Source organism: Solanum dulcamara, chromosome 4, assembly GCF_947179165.1.
Source record: "Solanum dulcamara chromosome 4, daSolDulc1.2, whole genome shotgun sequence".
NCBI lineage: Eukaryota > Viridiplantae > Streptophyta > Magnoliopsida > Solanales > Solanaceae > Solanum > Solanum dulcamara.
Genome location: NC_077240.1, coordinates 29,977,693 through 29,992,589, shown reverse-complemented (window position 1 = coordinate 29,992,589; position 14,897 = coordinate 29,977,693).

Sequence of the window (14,897 nt, the reverse complement as noted above, 5' to 3'; positions counted from 1 at the left end):
AAAGAAAAATCAAAAGTTGGAATATGGGAGTGAACGCTCGAACCCTAGCTTCTTTCTCTTCTCCAATCGTTGGTCTTAAATAAACTATAAGGGATTAGGCATATAGGTTACTGTTAAGGGAACCAAAATAGTCCTAAAATGGTGAGGTTTTGATTGGTAAAGGGTTGGAAAAGACCAAACTATCCTTTATACAAATCTAATTTTTGGCCGTATACAGCTCATTTCTAAGACTCGTTGAAACTTTGACGGGTCGTTTATATGACTCGTCCTGTCAAACTGAAAAAATTGAGTCTCTCAATCTCTCCTATGACTCGTAGTCTCTTTGACAAGTCATCTTCATCACCCGTAGGATTGACTTTACTTTTGGAATTTTTAAAAGTGTTTTGGAGGTTCTACGGGTCCTTTTTACGAGTTGTAAGAATTCTTACGAATCGTAATCAAGACTCGTAGAAAACACCCCAAAGACTAAAACTTTTGTAAGTGTTTCAAGGTTCTACAGGTCATTTCTACGACCCATAAAAATCTCCAGGAGTCGTAATGTTGACCCGTAACTTCTGATAGTCTGACAGTCTCTTGTAAAATGGTTATAACTTTTTACTCCAAGCTCCAAATGAGGTAAATTCTATGGAGTTAGAAAGAATAGTCAAATAAATTTAATTTGATAGGTAATGGGCCACCTAATTCATTATATCCAAGGAGATATGATCATTTGAAGTTGACCCAAGTAAAATTTTATATAGAAACTCAATTAGTAAGAAAGCTTCCAACTCAACTTTATGCTAGAGGATTATTATGACCCTAATTCACTTCAAATACACTTCAAACACTAAAGAATCAGTCATAAAAATTATATTACAATAGAATTTATTGGATTCGGGCCTATATGCAGACAAATAATGGTTCAGATCTTAGCGTAGATACTTTTGGGGTATTACACCAGTATCATCCAGGTAAGGCAAACCGATTAACATGGGTAGTTTAGCCTATTTGGGAGCCTTTAAGTGGTCCCTGACTAGAGAAATTCAGGCCTTGGAGCCAGATTCATGAGGCTAGGCATCTCAGAGTAAGGTAGGGTGATGGCCAGTGTTGATCTAAGGCCCACTTTCATAGAAGAGATAAAACCAAGCAGTTTGAGGATGTGCACTTAAATGAAATTAGAGAAAAGGTGTAGATGGGCAAAGCTCAAGATTCAACGTTTGATTCAGGTGGGGTGCTCCACTTTAGGGGTAGGAATTTTGTTCCTCGGGTGGATGGCTTGATTTAAAAAATCTTGTCTGAATTTCATGGTTCGCGATATTATATTCACCCTTGAGTCACTAAGATGTATCAAGACTTGAAATATCTATATTGGTGGCCAGGTATAAACAAAGATATAGTTGAATATGTAGCTAAGTGTGACCCTAATTCACTTCAAATATACTTCAAACACTAAAGAATCAGTCATAAAAATTATATTACAATAGAATTTATTGGATTCGGGCCTATACATAGACAAAAAATAGTTCAGATCTTAGCGTAGATACTTTTGGGGTGTTACACCAGTATTATCCAGGTAAGGCAAACTGATTAGCATGGGTAGTTTAGCCTATTTGGGAGCCCTTAAGAGGCCTCTAACTAGAGAAATTCAAGCCTTGGAGGCTAGATTCATGAGGCTAGGCATCTCAGAGAAAAGTAGGGAGATAGCTAGTGTTGATCTAAGGCCCACTTTTATAGAAGAGATCAAAGCCAAACAGTTTGAGGATGTGCACTTAAATGAAATCAGAGGAAAGGTACAGATGGGCAAGGCTCAAGATTCAACACTTGATGCAGGTGTGCATTATAGCCTACTCTAATCGAAATGAAATGTGCTTACTTTGTTAGTCTATCAACCACCACCCAAATTGAGTTTTACTTTCCCAAAGTCTTGTGAAGTTCCACCACAAAGTCCATAGCTATTCTTTCCCACTTCCATTTAGGAACTGTCATTCTTTGAAGCAAACATGCAGGTCTTTGGTGCTCATATTTCAGTTTTTGACAGTTCTGACACTTGGATACATATTCAACTATGTCTTTCTTCATACCTAGCCACCAATATAGATATTTCAAGTCTTGATACATCTTAGTGACTCCAGGGTGAATAGAATATCATGAACCATGAGATTCAAACAAGATTTTCTGAATCAAGCCATCCACCCGAGGAACACAATTCCTCCCCTTAAAGTGGAGCACTCAAACTAGCCAGGATTTATGTAAAAAAGTTAGTAAGGTTGCACGGGGTGCCCCTCTCTATCATTTTAGACTGTGGAATGTAGTTCACTTGCAAATTTTGGGTTAAGTTGCATGAAAAGTTGGGTACTCAACTCACTTTCAGTACAACTTTCCATTAACAGACAGATAGGCAATTAGAGAGGACCATTCAAGTGCTAAAAGATATGTTGAGGGCATGTGTGATTGACTTGGGTGGATATTGGGACAAGTTCTTGCCCCTATGTGAGTTCTCCTACAAAAATAGCTAACTCCAGCATTGATATGGAACCATTTGAAGCCCTTTATGGGAGGGGATGCAGGTCTCCCATAGGGTGATTTGAAGCAGGGAAAGTGGAGCCATTGGGGGTGGACTTGGTGAGGGATGCTCAGGATAAGGTAAAGAGCATTCAAGCTAGGCTCCTAGCTTCTCAAAGTTGTCAGAAAGAGTATGCTGATCATAAGGTGAGGTATATGACATTCGAGGCTAGTGAGTAGGTACTTCTAAAAGTGTCACCAATCGAAGGGGTAATGAGGTTTGTCAAGAAGGGCAAACTCAGTCCTCGCTATATTGGCCCTTTTGAAATTCTTGACTATATAGGGCCATGGCTTACACATTTGCCTTACCATTTAGTTTGTCTGGGGTACACCCGGTGTTCCATGTGTCGATATTGAAAAATTACCATAGGAATGGGTACTACATCATTAAATAGGACTCGGTATTGTTAAACAAAGACCTTCAGTATGAGGAAAAACCAGTTGCAATCCTTGATTGTGATGTCCAAAAGTTGAGGACTAAAGAGATTAATATGGTTAAAGTGCAATGGAAATATCGTTCGATAGAGAAAGCTACTTAAGAGACTGAGAAGGACATGCGAGACAAGTGTCCTCAATTGTTCATCGAGACAGGTATTGCCCTATCTCTACTTTATCCCTATTTTCCCTAGTTAGCCACTCGAGGATGAGTGATGAGTAAATTGGTATCTATTGTAATGAACCGTCCCTCTCATTATGGATAGGCTAATGAGAAAGGATTTTGGTCCAGAAAACTTTGAGTAGTAACTTTGAAAAAATCTAGCCTAAGCCAGACTTGGACGAATTCTAAGTCAGATGAGGTCTAGGGGTACCTTAAGAATGATGGAGGATCAAATCTCTAATTTTAGTGGGTAAGATGATAGCCAAGACGATACAGAGCATTTATGACTTCGCAGAATTTCATTCTGGCGAGAAAAAATCCCAAAATTGGACTTGGCGTGAGGAGTATATTTTAATACATCATTGGAAGGTGTGTTGTGAAATGAGAGTTTGGATCTCAAGCTTTGAACTCTCTATCCGCCAATATCTCTAGAGCGGGATTGGTGCCGCCAGAGTGGGATGGGTCCCGCCAGAGTGGGACAATCGCAAATTAAGTCAGGAAAAACCCAAGAAATGACATTTTTCTGCAAAAATAGTTTCTAGAAAGATTGGAGGAGACCTACGATGATTTTTATCAATTCCCCATGAAATTCCACGCTTAAGGTAAGGATTTTACTCCCTAAACTCATTATTTGATTCCTAGTACCTAGAAACTATAGTTGATAATCATTGGGGAAGGGTTTGAACTGAAACTAATAGTGGAAAATAGTCCTAAGGTGGGGTTAGGATCATGGGTTTTGTCCTTGGGTAATAATTGAGCTATAATTCTTTTGAATTAGGCTATTTTACTGATCCTTGTGTATGTGACTTATTTTTAGACCAAGAACTAGCAGAAAGAACTCGAAAAGGGATAGCTCTTGCACTTTAAGGTTGTTGAACCTTGAATTCGAGGTAGGTGATGGTTTTGTTTCCCGTACGTATTTTATATACTTGTTAAATTGCTTTATGATATGCATATATGTATATGAATAGGGAAACATGCTAGATTATAGGTGAAATGATCACTTGCTGGCCTGGTTTTGTGATGAACCTATTCTTGGTGATATAATGCTGTAAATACTGAATGTATTTGTGATTGTGGTATGTTTGGATCGGGTGTCATATTTTGACACATAAATTTGATTGGGTGTTATGTTTCGACATATATTTGGATCGGCTATCACATTCCGATACATATTTGGATTGGGTGTCACATTTTGATACATATTTGGATCAGGTGTCACATTCCGACACAAGATTGAATGTTTACAGGTCCCCTGAGATGACCCTTACGTGAAGTTATATCATATTGAAGATATTGAATTATGGTCTTGCTGAATATGGTTGGAGACGAGATTGTTTAACTTATTTTGTATATACATGTGTTTGTTATGTTGAGTTTACTTGTCTATGATCTACTTACTTGCTAACCGCGTGATCCTACCAATACACTGTTGCTTTCTTGTATTGATACTACACTTGCTCTATTTTTTGTTGAGTAAATGTCATACTCAGTCGGCTACGGAGAGACCTTGATTAGAAGAGTGAGACTTGTTCGAGTTCAAGGGTGAGCTATTTATTTCAAGCTGTCGTGGAATCTTCTTTGTTCTAGTCCTTTTTCCAGGACTAAGATTTCAAACACTGTTCTAGTTTTATGACTTCACATTAGGAATGTTTCCCCTTTTGTTATACTGATATTTTGTTTATCTCTTTAGTTTGATAGCTTGGGCTGTAAGAATGTTTCTCCCACTGGAGGGTTAGTGTAGGTGCCAGTCACGGCGGATCGGGGTCGTGAAAAATATAATATAAATGTAAACTAAAATTTTTGCCTTTTTAAAATGGGGAAGCCTCAAAAACCGATAGAGAGATTATTTTTCATTGACTAACTAATTATTATTATTTTTCCTAAAATACGAAAACTAATATAAAAAAACTAAATCAAAATAAAGTAAAATAATTTACAACAACAAGCAGCAATCAAATCATAATTATACAACTTATTTTTAAAAAAAATTACTAGAAGAATATGGGATCAATCCAACCACACAAGAATATCAAAATTATAGTCAAAATAGAACAACCACTACACAAGTCATCATTAGCAAAAAAAAATTAAACAAATGAAATGGAAAGCCAAAGTCAAGAGAATAGTGAAAAAAAAGTAAAAATTGCTTAACTACACACTCCTTTTTACCATATTTTCTTATCTTTCCTACCATTTCAAAAAATATCAAAAATTCCTTCTTTTGCTCCCATCATTCCCTTTTCCAGATACATCAATTCAAAGTATCATACCCATGATTATTTTTCTTTTTTCACTCCACAAATCTCCCAGTTACATCCATTAATCTAATTTTGAATTTCAAATATTTTATTTTTCCAATTAATGATTCCAAGTTATTCAAGAGGTAGATTTATTTCCATCACTTAAGTTTTTGTTTTATTATTTTTTTTATAGTTTTTTCATCTTAAAAAATTATTGATACATATGGATGAATGTCGATTTTTGTTGTTCATCTTTTTATGATACATATAGGTTCACATTTTTAATGTATCTAATTATTTTATTTCTTAAATTAATGTATAATGCCTTCGTTTCAAAATTATGATACATTACATTTGAATTGTATTTTCGAGATGGATAGATTTATCATGATACATTACTGTTTATGTACCTTGTTTGAATTATTAAGTACATTATTTCTACTAGATACATTAAAAGGTAATTATCGCCCATAAGATGTTATATTTGAGATAGATACATTACTGGTAGTCATTATATTTCAGATATATTTATTATAAATTCAAATTTATGTATCATGTCCAGAACTCATATGTATCAGAAAAAGATTTTAAACGAAATATCAAAAAAGAATCAACCAGTTGTTCTATCAATGTTGTGTTATATACATAACTATGAATACGATACAAATTGATATTGTTATAAAAACATTAGCGTTTATATATCAACAATTATATTTGATAATGTCTATAAATACATAACCTTCTAATTGAATAACTTAAGGTGTATGTATCTGGTTGTAAAAAATAATAAAATTTATAATAGTAATGTATCAAATAAATAACTATGAACATGATACATACTAATTTGTGTTTTAATAAATTAAGCTTATGTATCAAAATTAATATTTGAACACAATTTATTGTGCATGAAAAAAATGTTATGTATCATAATATTAAAACGAAGGCATGATACATTAATTTAAGAAAGAAAAATAATTAGATGCATTAAAAATCTGAACCTATATGTATCACATAAAGATAAACAACAAAAAATAGAAAAAAAAATCAGCAATAAGATTTGTTGAAAACAAAAAAAACGTGATGACGTAATCCCTCTACACATTCTTCTTATCTCTATACTAACTCCCATAACTTTTTTTTAACATTCAACAATGGCGCCATCCATGGATATCGACACAAAGCCCATACCGGAGCCACCACCAACTCCTGTATTTTGACCATAACAATTTCATCACTTTTGTATCGTTCATACCTCACCTCACTTTTTCAGATTTTGGAATGTCTCAACAAGATCGACAGGTTCATGTTGTATCAGTACAATTTATAAATAATTTTGATTGAAAAATTGAGTTTTTTTTGGAAGAATGGAAGAAGAATTTTGAATTTTGAATTGTACTCGCATGTTTCAATTTGTCAGGGTTTGAATTCCATTGCTAATAAAGTTCTTCCATAATTTATGCTTTCTTTATTTACTTTTTTCCTTTTAAAAGGCAACAAAGTATTCAATTAACAAATTTTCCATTAATTTTCCTTTATTACCACAACAACATTAAAAGCATCACTATGTATCAGGGAAGATGACTTATGTATTCGAGTTTTTCAAAAAATAAGGAATTTTTGTAATTTGAAAAAGAATATGGATAGAATGTAATTGACTCTTAACACTATGGGATTTATGTAAGTTATACAAAAAATAAAGCAATAATTAATTGGCTCGAATCCAATGTGTCAGTGACCGGAAACATCATAAAACTGGATGGCATAAAGCAATATCCTATAGTAAATATAGTAACAGTAGGAATCAATCTTAACAATAGCAATCAATTATCACAACACCATAAGTAACAATGTCAAAAAAAATGAAAGGGATTTAAATGTCAAAAATGTGTAACAGATTTAAGATGTAAAAATGAAAAAATAACAAACTAGTTATCGGAGTTTCAAACCTTCAACTTATAATATATAATGTGTAGTGTAAATTTAAACTAAAATTTTCATCTTTTGAAATGGAGAGGCCTCGAAAACTGATGGAGAGATTTTTTTCATTGGCCATTTTCAACTTGTACTATATAATATATAAACTTGAAGTAAGATTTCATATTACCATTTAAGAGTATCAAAACAGTAAATACGGCCAACCAAGTACCTCATGTTGTCCCTAAATTTTGAAAATTCAAACGACAAAATGGGACTTTATGTCCTTTATAAAAGTTGTAGATATATGTCTTAAGTTTGCAAAAAACTAAGAATCATTGCAAAATAAATTTTGTACAAAAAGATATAATCAAAGCACTAACAGTTGTACATATGCGAGTTTTAAATCAAGAATCTGAACATAACTTGTCTTATATTTTGTCTTATTTTTCAACTCAATAACAGTAGATCTAGGATCCAATATAAGCATACAAGTTGTAGATACGTGTTTTATCTTTCCAAAACATATTTATTTCCTAAAAACAAAGCTATATACAGTGAGATATTCCAAAATTACTAACAGCTACACAGTTTCAAACTCGAATTTGGTTTACTTACCACAAGGAAGGGGTTTCTTTGTTCTAGCTAAAAGGACAACCTTCCTTGGGGATTTGTGAGGGATTGTGACGTAGATCTGGTAGGTCGTGGGGTTGTTCTCTGATGGAGAAATGGGTTCTCTTCAGGTGGTGGTGGTGGTGTGTTTGTGAGGGAGAAAAAGAGAAGAGAATGGAGAGAGTGGTATTCATTACTGTTGTGTTGTTGGGTTGTTATCTGGAAAAAGTGGGTGAGGAGAAAAGTTTTTGTGGGGGCTGCAGCTTTTGGGAAGAAGATCAGACGAAAATATTTTTAGAGATCTCAAAATTTTCTCTCCTTTTATTCATGTATGTCATTCCAATTTCTTAAGCACAAGTACCACAATAATCATTGCATAAAGATTTCATATTAAATGATCCCACCATCTCAAAAAGAGATGCCCATATTGAACTCAACAACAAAGTGAAAAAGAAAAACAATCAATTTTCTCCAACCCATTCTATACTCCTTATCATCTAAGTAACAAGAATAATAAAATAATAATAAAGATTAATGACCATCAATTATCAATATGCATAGAGCCAGAAATTGGAACTTTAATAAGTTTATGTGTTGCCCCTTTCGGTGAGTCTTGTTGATGGTGGGATCGATGATTGAGATTTGCAAGTGGTTTGTGGTATGACCTAATAATATTAATCTCTCTTTCTTTAATTTATTCGCTTTAATTATGTACTAAAAGTGACAAGTCCTACTAACTTATTTTAATAAATATGTGATAAATGGTATATGGTATGAAATAAATTAATAATTTAGTCCATCAATTAAATTAATTACCTAAAATTACCTGTCAACTAATTATCCATAGCTACCGAATAATCCAAAAGTTCTAATTTAAATTTACGGAGAGGTATTTTATTAAAGAGTGAGAAATCATTCTCTAAAAGACTTAATAAGTCATTACAAAAATAATATATGTATCGATATGTAACAAAAATAATAAAATAAAATAATAATAATAATAATAAAATAAAATGTAATCGATATTTTGGAAGATATACTATGTTGTAAAAACTAAATTACAATGATATGTTGTGTACACTTGTTGATGACTGTAAAAAAAGTGTGACTATTAAAATTTTACAATGACAATAAATGGATAAGAATCTTATTATTTACGAAACTAAAAAAGTTTATCCATAAATTATTAAAAGGGAAAAAATGAGAATAAATTCATGAAAATCCTAAAATAAGGATAATTATTAATAAAAAAAATTAAAACTAAAACAAAATGTGTAAAACAATATATATTTTTTGCTCTTTAACGATCAAGAAGTCTGACGACGTTAATTTTTTGAGCATAGAGAGCCAAAATTGGGTGTTAACAGGTGGGGTGTAGAATAATTCGGTAATGGATGGATGTTGTATTTACGAATTTGATCATGCGAGTTGATATTCAAGACATTAAGGACCCTGAACGGCTTTACAAAATCAAATTCGAACAAGTAAAACTTCTGAAATTAATATTGGCGTGAAAGAGTATTTTTAGAACGCCATGAATTGGGGGTGTGTTATGAAAGGGGAACTTAGAACTCAAGTTTCGATCTCTCTATTTTCGTTCAGTCCGCTCTGGAGGGATTTTAGCCTCTATAGCTGGGATGTGTGGCGAGATGGTCCCACTGTAGCGGGCTAGGCATGACTTAAATCAGAGAAAAAACCCAAAAATGTTATTTTTGGAAAACACAAGAGCTAGGAGGCGACCTAGGGCAAACATCTGTCAGTTTTCCACCAAATTTCAACTAAAGGTAAGTAAATTACTCTCCTAGTCTTTTTTGACTCTTATTACATAGAATCTACAATAGAAATCATTGGGGGAGGGTTTTGGCTTAATTGCAATGGTGGAAAAAAGCCCTAGTTGAACATTAGGATCATAGGTTTGGCCTTGGGTTGGTATTTTGCTATAATTACGGATAAATTAAGCCATTTTATTGATCTTTTATATATGTATGATTGTTTTTAGACCAAAAATAAGTCGAAAGACTTCAGAAAGGGAAAACTCCAGTCCTGTAGAGTTTCCATGACTTGGTTTCAAGGTAGGTGATGGTTTGACTTCCCATTTGTGATATATATGCTTTTCAACTGCTTCATTGTGTGCATACATGTATGTGAATAGGGAAATATGAACCAAACCTGATTAAATGACTAATGTGATCAATTAGATGAAATGAACTTGTTCTTGATTGTGTAACTCTATGTGGTTATCCAACGTCTTGGTAATTAGATTAGGTGTCACGTTTTGACGCACTAACAATTTGGGTATGGGTTCCATGAGAGGACCTTTTTGTGACTTTTATATTTGCTGCATTGGGTCATGATTATTATGTGACTGAAATAAAATAATAGCTGGAATATATTTTATATAATGTGTGTTTACTATGTTGTAGTTGACTATTTATATTATTCTTACTGGAGTAGCCAAGTGATTTTATCAGTACATAGTTGTTATGTGTACTGATACTACACTTGCTATTTCCTTTTTGAGTACAGGGGATCTTCAAGCGGTTACTAATCGACCTCGCATAGGTGATTTTTGATCGCAACCGAATTCAAGGGTGGGTCAACTCTTTTAGGCTATCATAGGTTCATCCTAGTTCTTAGTCCATCTTTTCTGACTTAGACTATTTGTTAGACTATTTTCATATTTTTTTTGTGGGGTTACATCCCTTTCCTAGACTTGTTGTTTTGCTTAGAGTTTTGGTACGATGACTTTAATGTCCTAGAAGTATTTTCGACAATGTTTGTTTTAATGTATTGGGATCTTCTTTTAAACGTATGGATGAATTACGTGATTCTCAAAAAGAAATAATTAAAGAGGCATTAGATATGGGTGAACTTACAACCGGTAGGGGCGTGAATCAACAACTTGATCTTTCAAGAGCTTGTGACACTCGTTGGGGATCTCATTATAAATGCTTTAATAATTTAATTATTATATTTAGCTTTATTCTTGATGTTCTTGAATCACTTGCTCTTGATGCACAAAATTTGGATGAAAGAGCTAAGGCAATGGGACATCTCGAAGCTTGCCAAACATATGAGGTTACGTTCATGTTGCATTTGATGAGAGATGTCTTAGCAATTACAAATGAGTTTAATAAATGCTTACAAAAAAAGGACCAAGATATTGCAAATGCCATGCTACTTGTTGAAGTAGCAAAGAGAAGGTTGCAAGTTTTAAGGGATGAAGAATGGGACTCTCTTATTGCTAAGATATTTACATTTTGTATCAAACATGATGTTTTTATACCTAACTTTTAGGATCCATATGTTAGCTCTTTAAGATCACGACGAAAGCTTTCTAACTATACAATCTTACATCATTATCATGTTGAAGTCTTTTGCAATATTATTGATTGGCAACTTCAAGAACTTAATGATCGTTTTGATGAATTGACTACCGATTTTCTCCATGGAATTGCTTTCTTAAATCCAATTAACTCATTTTTAAATTTTGACATCAAAAAAGAATGAGAATGGCAAAATTATATCCGGGTGACTTTGATGAATCTAATATGAGTGCTCTGGAGAATCAACTTGCAAGTTATGTTGTTGATGTTCGTGATGTTGATGAAAGGTTCTCCGATCTAAATGGGCTTTGTGATCTTTCCAAAAGATTAGTTCAGAAAAAGAAACATTCTACTTATCCTTTGGTATTCCACTTAGTGAAACTTGCTCTACTTCTACTAGTTCCCACTGACTCCGTTGAAAGAGCTTTTTCGACTATGAAGTTTATCAAGAATGACTTGCGGTGCCAAATGAGTGATGATTCTTTTAGTGGTTGTTTGATGCCTTATTTAGAAAAAGATGTATTTGATAGTATTTCTAATGATGCTATTATTAAGACATTTCAAGTTATGAAACCTCGTAGAATACAATTGTAATAGTGTATGTAGTTAAATTTAAATTGTAAAACAATGTTTTGATAGGCTTATTTGTTTGTTTGGTTTCTTAATCCCCCTTCAAGGTGGTGTAATTATCACTATGTTTTGTAATACATATCAAGATATAATAATTTCTATTGTTCAGGGTGTTTTTGTATTGTTTTGAAGCCATTTTATGTCAAAAAAAAATTGTGGAGGAAGAGTGATTTTACTTTGAGATGGTATTTATTTTAAGTCTTTTTAAATGTAAAAGTTTATGTTTGCTCTCCATTTGCACTTTCAGGAGCTAAAGAGAATTCAAAAGAAACTTAAAAACTTGTAGAAAGACCCCTTCTTCTTGCAAAATAGGTATATTTGACCCGACCCATTTATTTATGGATATGATTAGCGTGTTTAATTTTTTTGAACCCCCTTCATAAAATTTCTGGCTCTGCAAAAGTTGTGCATATTTTGGAGTCTCCTCATATAATTAGGATTCATGTAATTTTTCATTATTTTAGGATACCTTAATTAAGTTGACCAATTATTTTTCAATTTATATTATAGGCAATATTTAATATCATTAGAATAATTGTATAATAATTGAAGAAAAATAGTGAAAATACGATTTTGTCTAACGCAAAGTCTTTTAATGAAGGAAAAAAAGTTTAAACAACATTTTTAAGGGTGTTCATGCTTTTAATATAGTACTAGTGTCTATGAACGTGCTTTGCCAGTTAATCCCTATTAATTATCATACAAAAAAGAAATTTGATGACTAATTCAAGTTCCATCCCAACACCAGACTTGGGACTCGACCCCGACATCTGAACTCAAAACTTGAAACCTGAATTGGAACTCCACTTCCAAACTAAGACTTGACCTTGACTCCAAACCCATTTCACGATCCAACACTTTTTCAAGGACGAGACTGTAACACCCCCAAAATTCTTCACTAAGATTCGTACCCTTCTTATATACGTGTAGGATCGAACTCGACTATTGTGAAGTATATGCATGAGTTAGGATGAGTCCCTAAGTAATTGAAGAGTTTTAGAGGTGATGTGGGGTCACAAAGGACCCTTAAAACCAAGCTAAGTCCAAAGAATTCGTCTTGGCTAAGTTTTAGAATGAGTCTTTATAGGGGGTCGACTTCTAATGACCATATATTTTGAAAGACGATGATCTGGGTGGACCATGACCTATTAAATTAAAGGTCTTCGAGTCTTCTTTCCAACGCCACTAAGATTGTAATTTTTAAAGTTCAGAGCCAAAAGTCATGACTATCCTAAGACGAACTAGCACTGAAGGAATTTCAGGCCTGAGTTGCAATTGCTGGAAATCTGGGCTTGGCGCCGTAGTGGCGCGATGCGCCACTATCGCGCTAGGAACAAGCCTCAGCAGTTTAGTCCCTAACGCGGCGCGCCACTACGAGATGTGCAGGGTTTTTAAGCCTATTTTCCAGAACCCAGAAAACTTAGGCTTGGCACTACAAGGGCGCGACGCGCCACTATCACGCCATAAAACAGCCTCAGTAGTTTAATCCTTGGGGAATGTGCCTCTAGCCGATGTACAGGTTTTCAGCCTATTGAACTTGGCGCTGCAGTGGTGCGATGCGCCACTATCGCGCCAGTAGCGTTTTAGCCTATTTTCCAGATTTTGGAAAAAGGGCAATTTGGGCATTTCCCCAAATAATATATATATACTATCCTTGGACGTTTTTGGACCATTTTTCAGCTCCATCTCTCTCTCTAAAATCCCTAGAAATTTCCCTCTCTTCTCCTTCAAATCCTTCTCCAACAAAGATTGCCTTCAAGAGCTTCAAGAATCCAAGCCTTCTATTGAAGACCTAACATCAAGGTTTCTTCCAAGTGTTCACAAGGTATGTAAGTCTACTCAAAGTATGGGTTGAGTCCACCCATGTTCCCTACATCTTCTTTGAGATTGATTGTTCATAAGAATGAAGTTTATTGATAGAGTTAGGTCCAAATAGGTCATTTTCATCTATTACCCTAATTTCTATTATGTTGATGTTGTAGAGTCAAAAAAGTGATGTGCTACATGTTGGTATGAGTTGATTGAGATGAGAGGTCGAACATATATTGTTAATTTCTTAACTGTGTTGATTATGACGAAAAATGTTAATTTTCTTAAATATGTTGTTTATCTTGAACTGTTGATTTAAAACCTTAGAGTTGTGATGAGTCCCAAGGGAATTGTTAAATGAATAGAGGAACGATTGGTTAGGTTAGTATGTTGTTATAAATGTATATTTAATTTACTCTTGAAAGATATGATTGGGATTGATCGGATAGTATGATTGGAAGAGGTTTGATTGTGATAGAGTTGATAGTTGACAAGGTTCTAAATGAGACTTGTCGATATGATTTGATTGAGTTAATTGGAAGGAGTTTTATGAGCATTGAGTCGTGGGAGGAGTATCGAGCACCAAATTGGATAAGAGTAAGTAATAACTCGAATCCAATAACTACATCGCCAAACATAAGAGGGGATTGAACCGTTAAAGTCGGATGTTTCTCCAAAATTTTTGTCCTGACATTATAGGACTTGGTTGGATTGGATCCATGATTGGTTGATTCATTCATACCCTGACAAGTATGAACAGACGCGGCAACAACGTCGGTTTGTTGTACTGTCACTGGCTCATAAGTGATGGTTGTCGAATAAGAGAAACTCCCATATAGGTCTTGATAGTACTCTGAGTCGGATTGAGTTGAATTGTATGTGAATGGTCCCATCTAAACCATATTCTTGTTTAGACTTAGGACACTTGATTGAGTTGTTCTTCTTTCTGAGTTGAGATTCCGAATTAGTTTGATTCTTTCTGATGTTGTTTTTATTCAGCCATTTTACATACTCGTACATTCCATGTACTGACGCCATTTGGCCTGCATCATTTGATGATGCAGAGACAGGTACTAGAGATCATCAACCGACGCACAGTTGAAGATCTCCCCACTTCCAACTAGTTGGTGAGTCCTCCCAGTTTCCAAAGGATACCGAGATTATCTTTATAGATTTGTTTTATTTCCATTATTTTGATTGTTGGTAGCCATGAACTTGTCATTG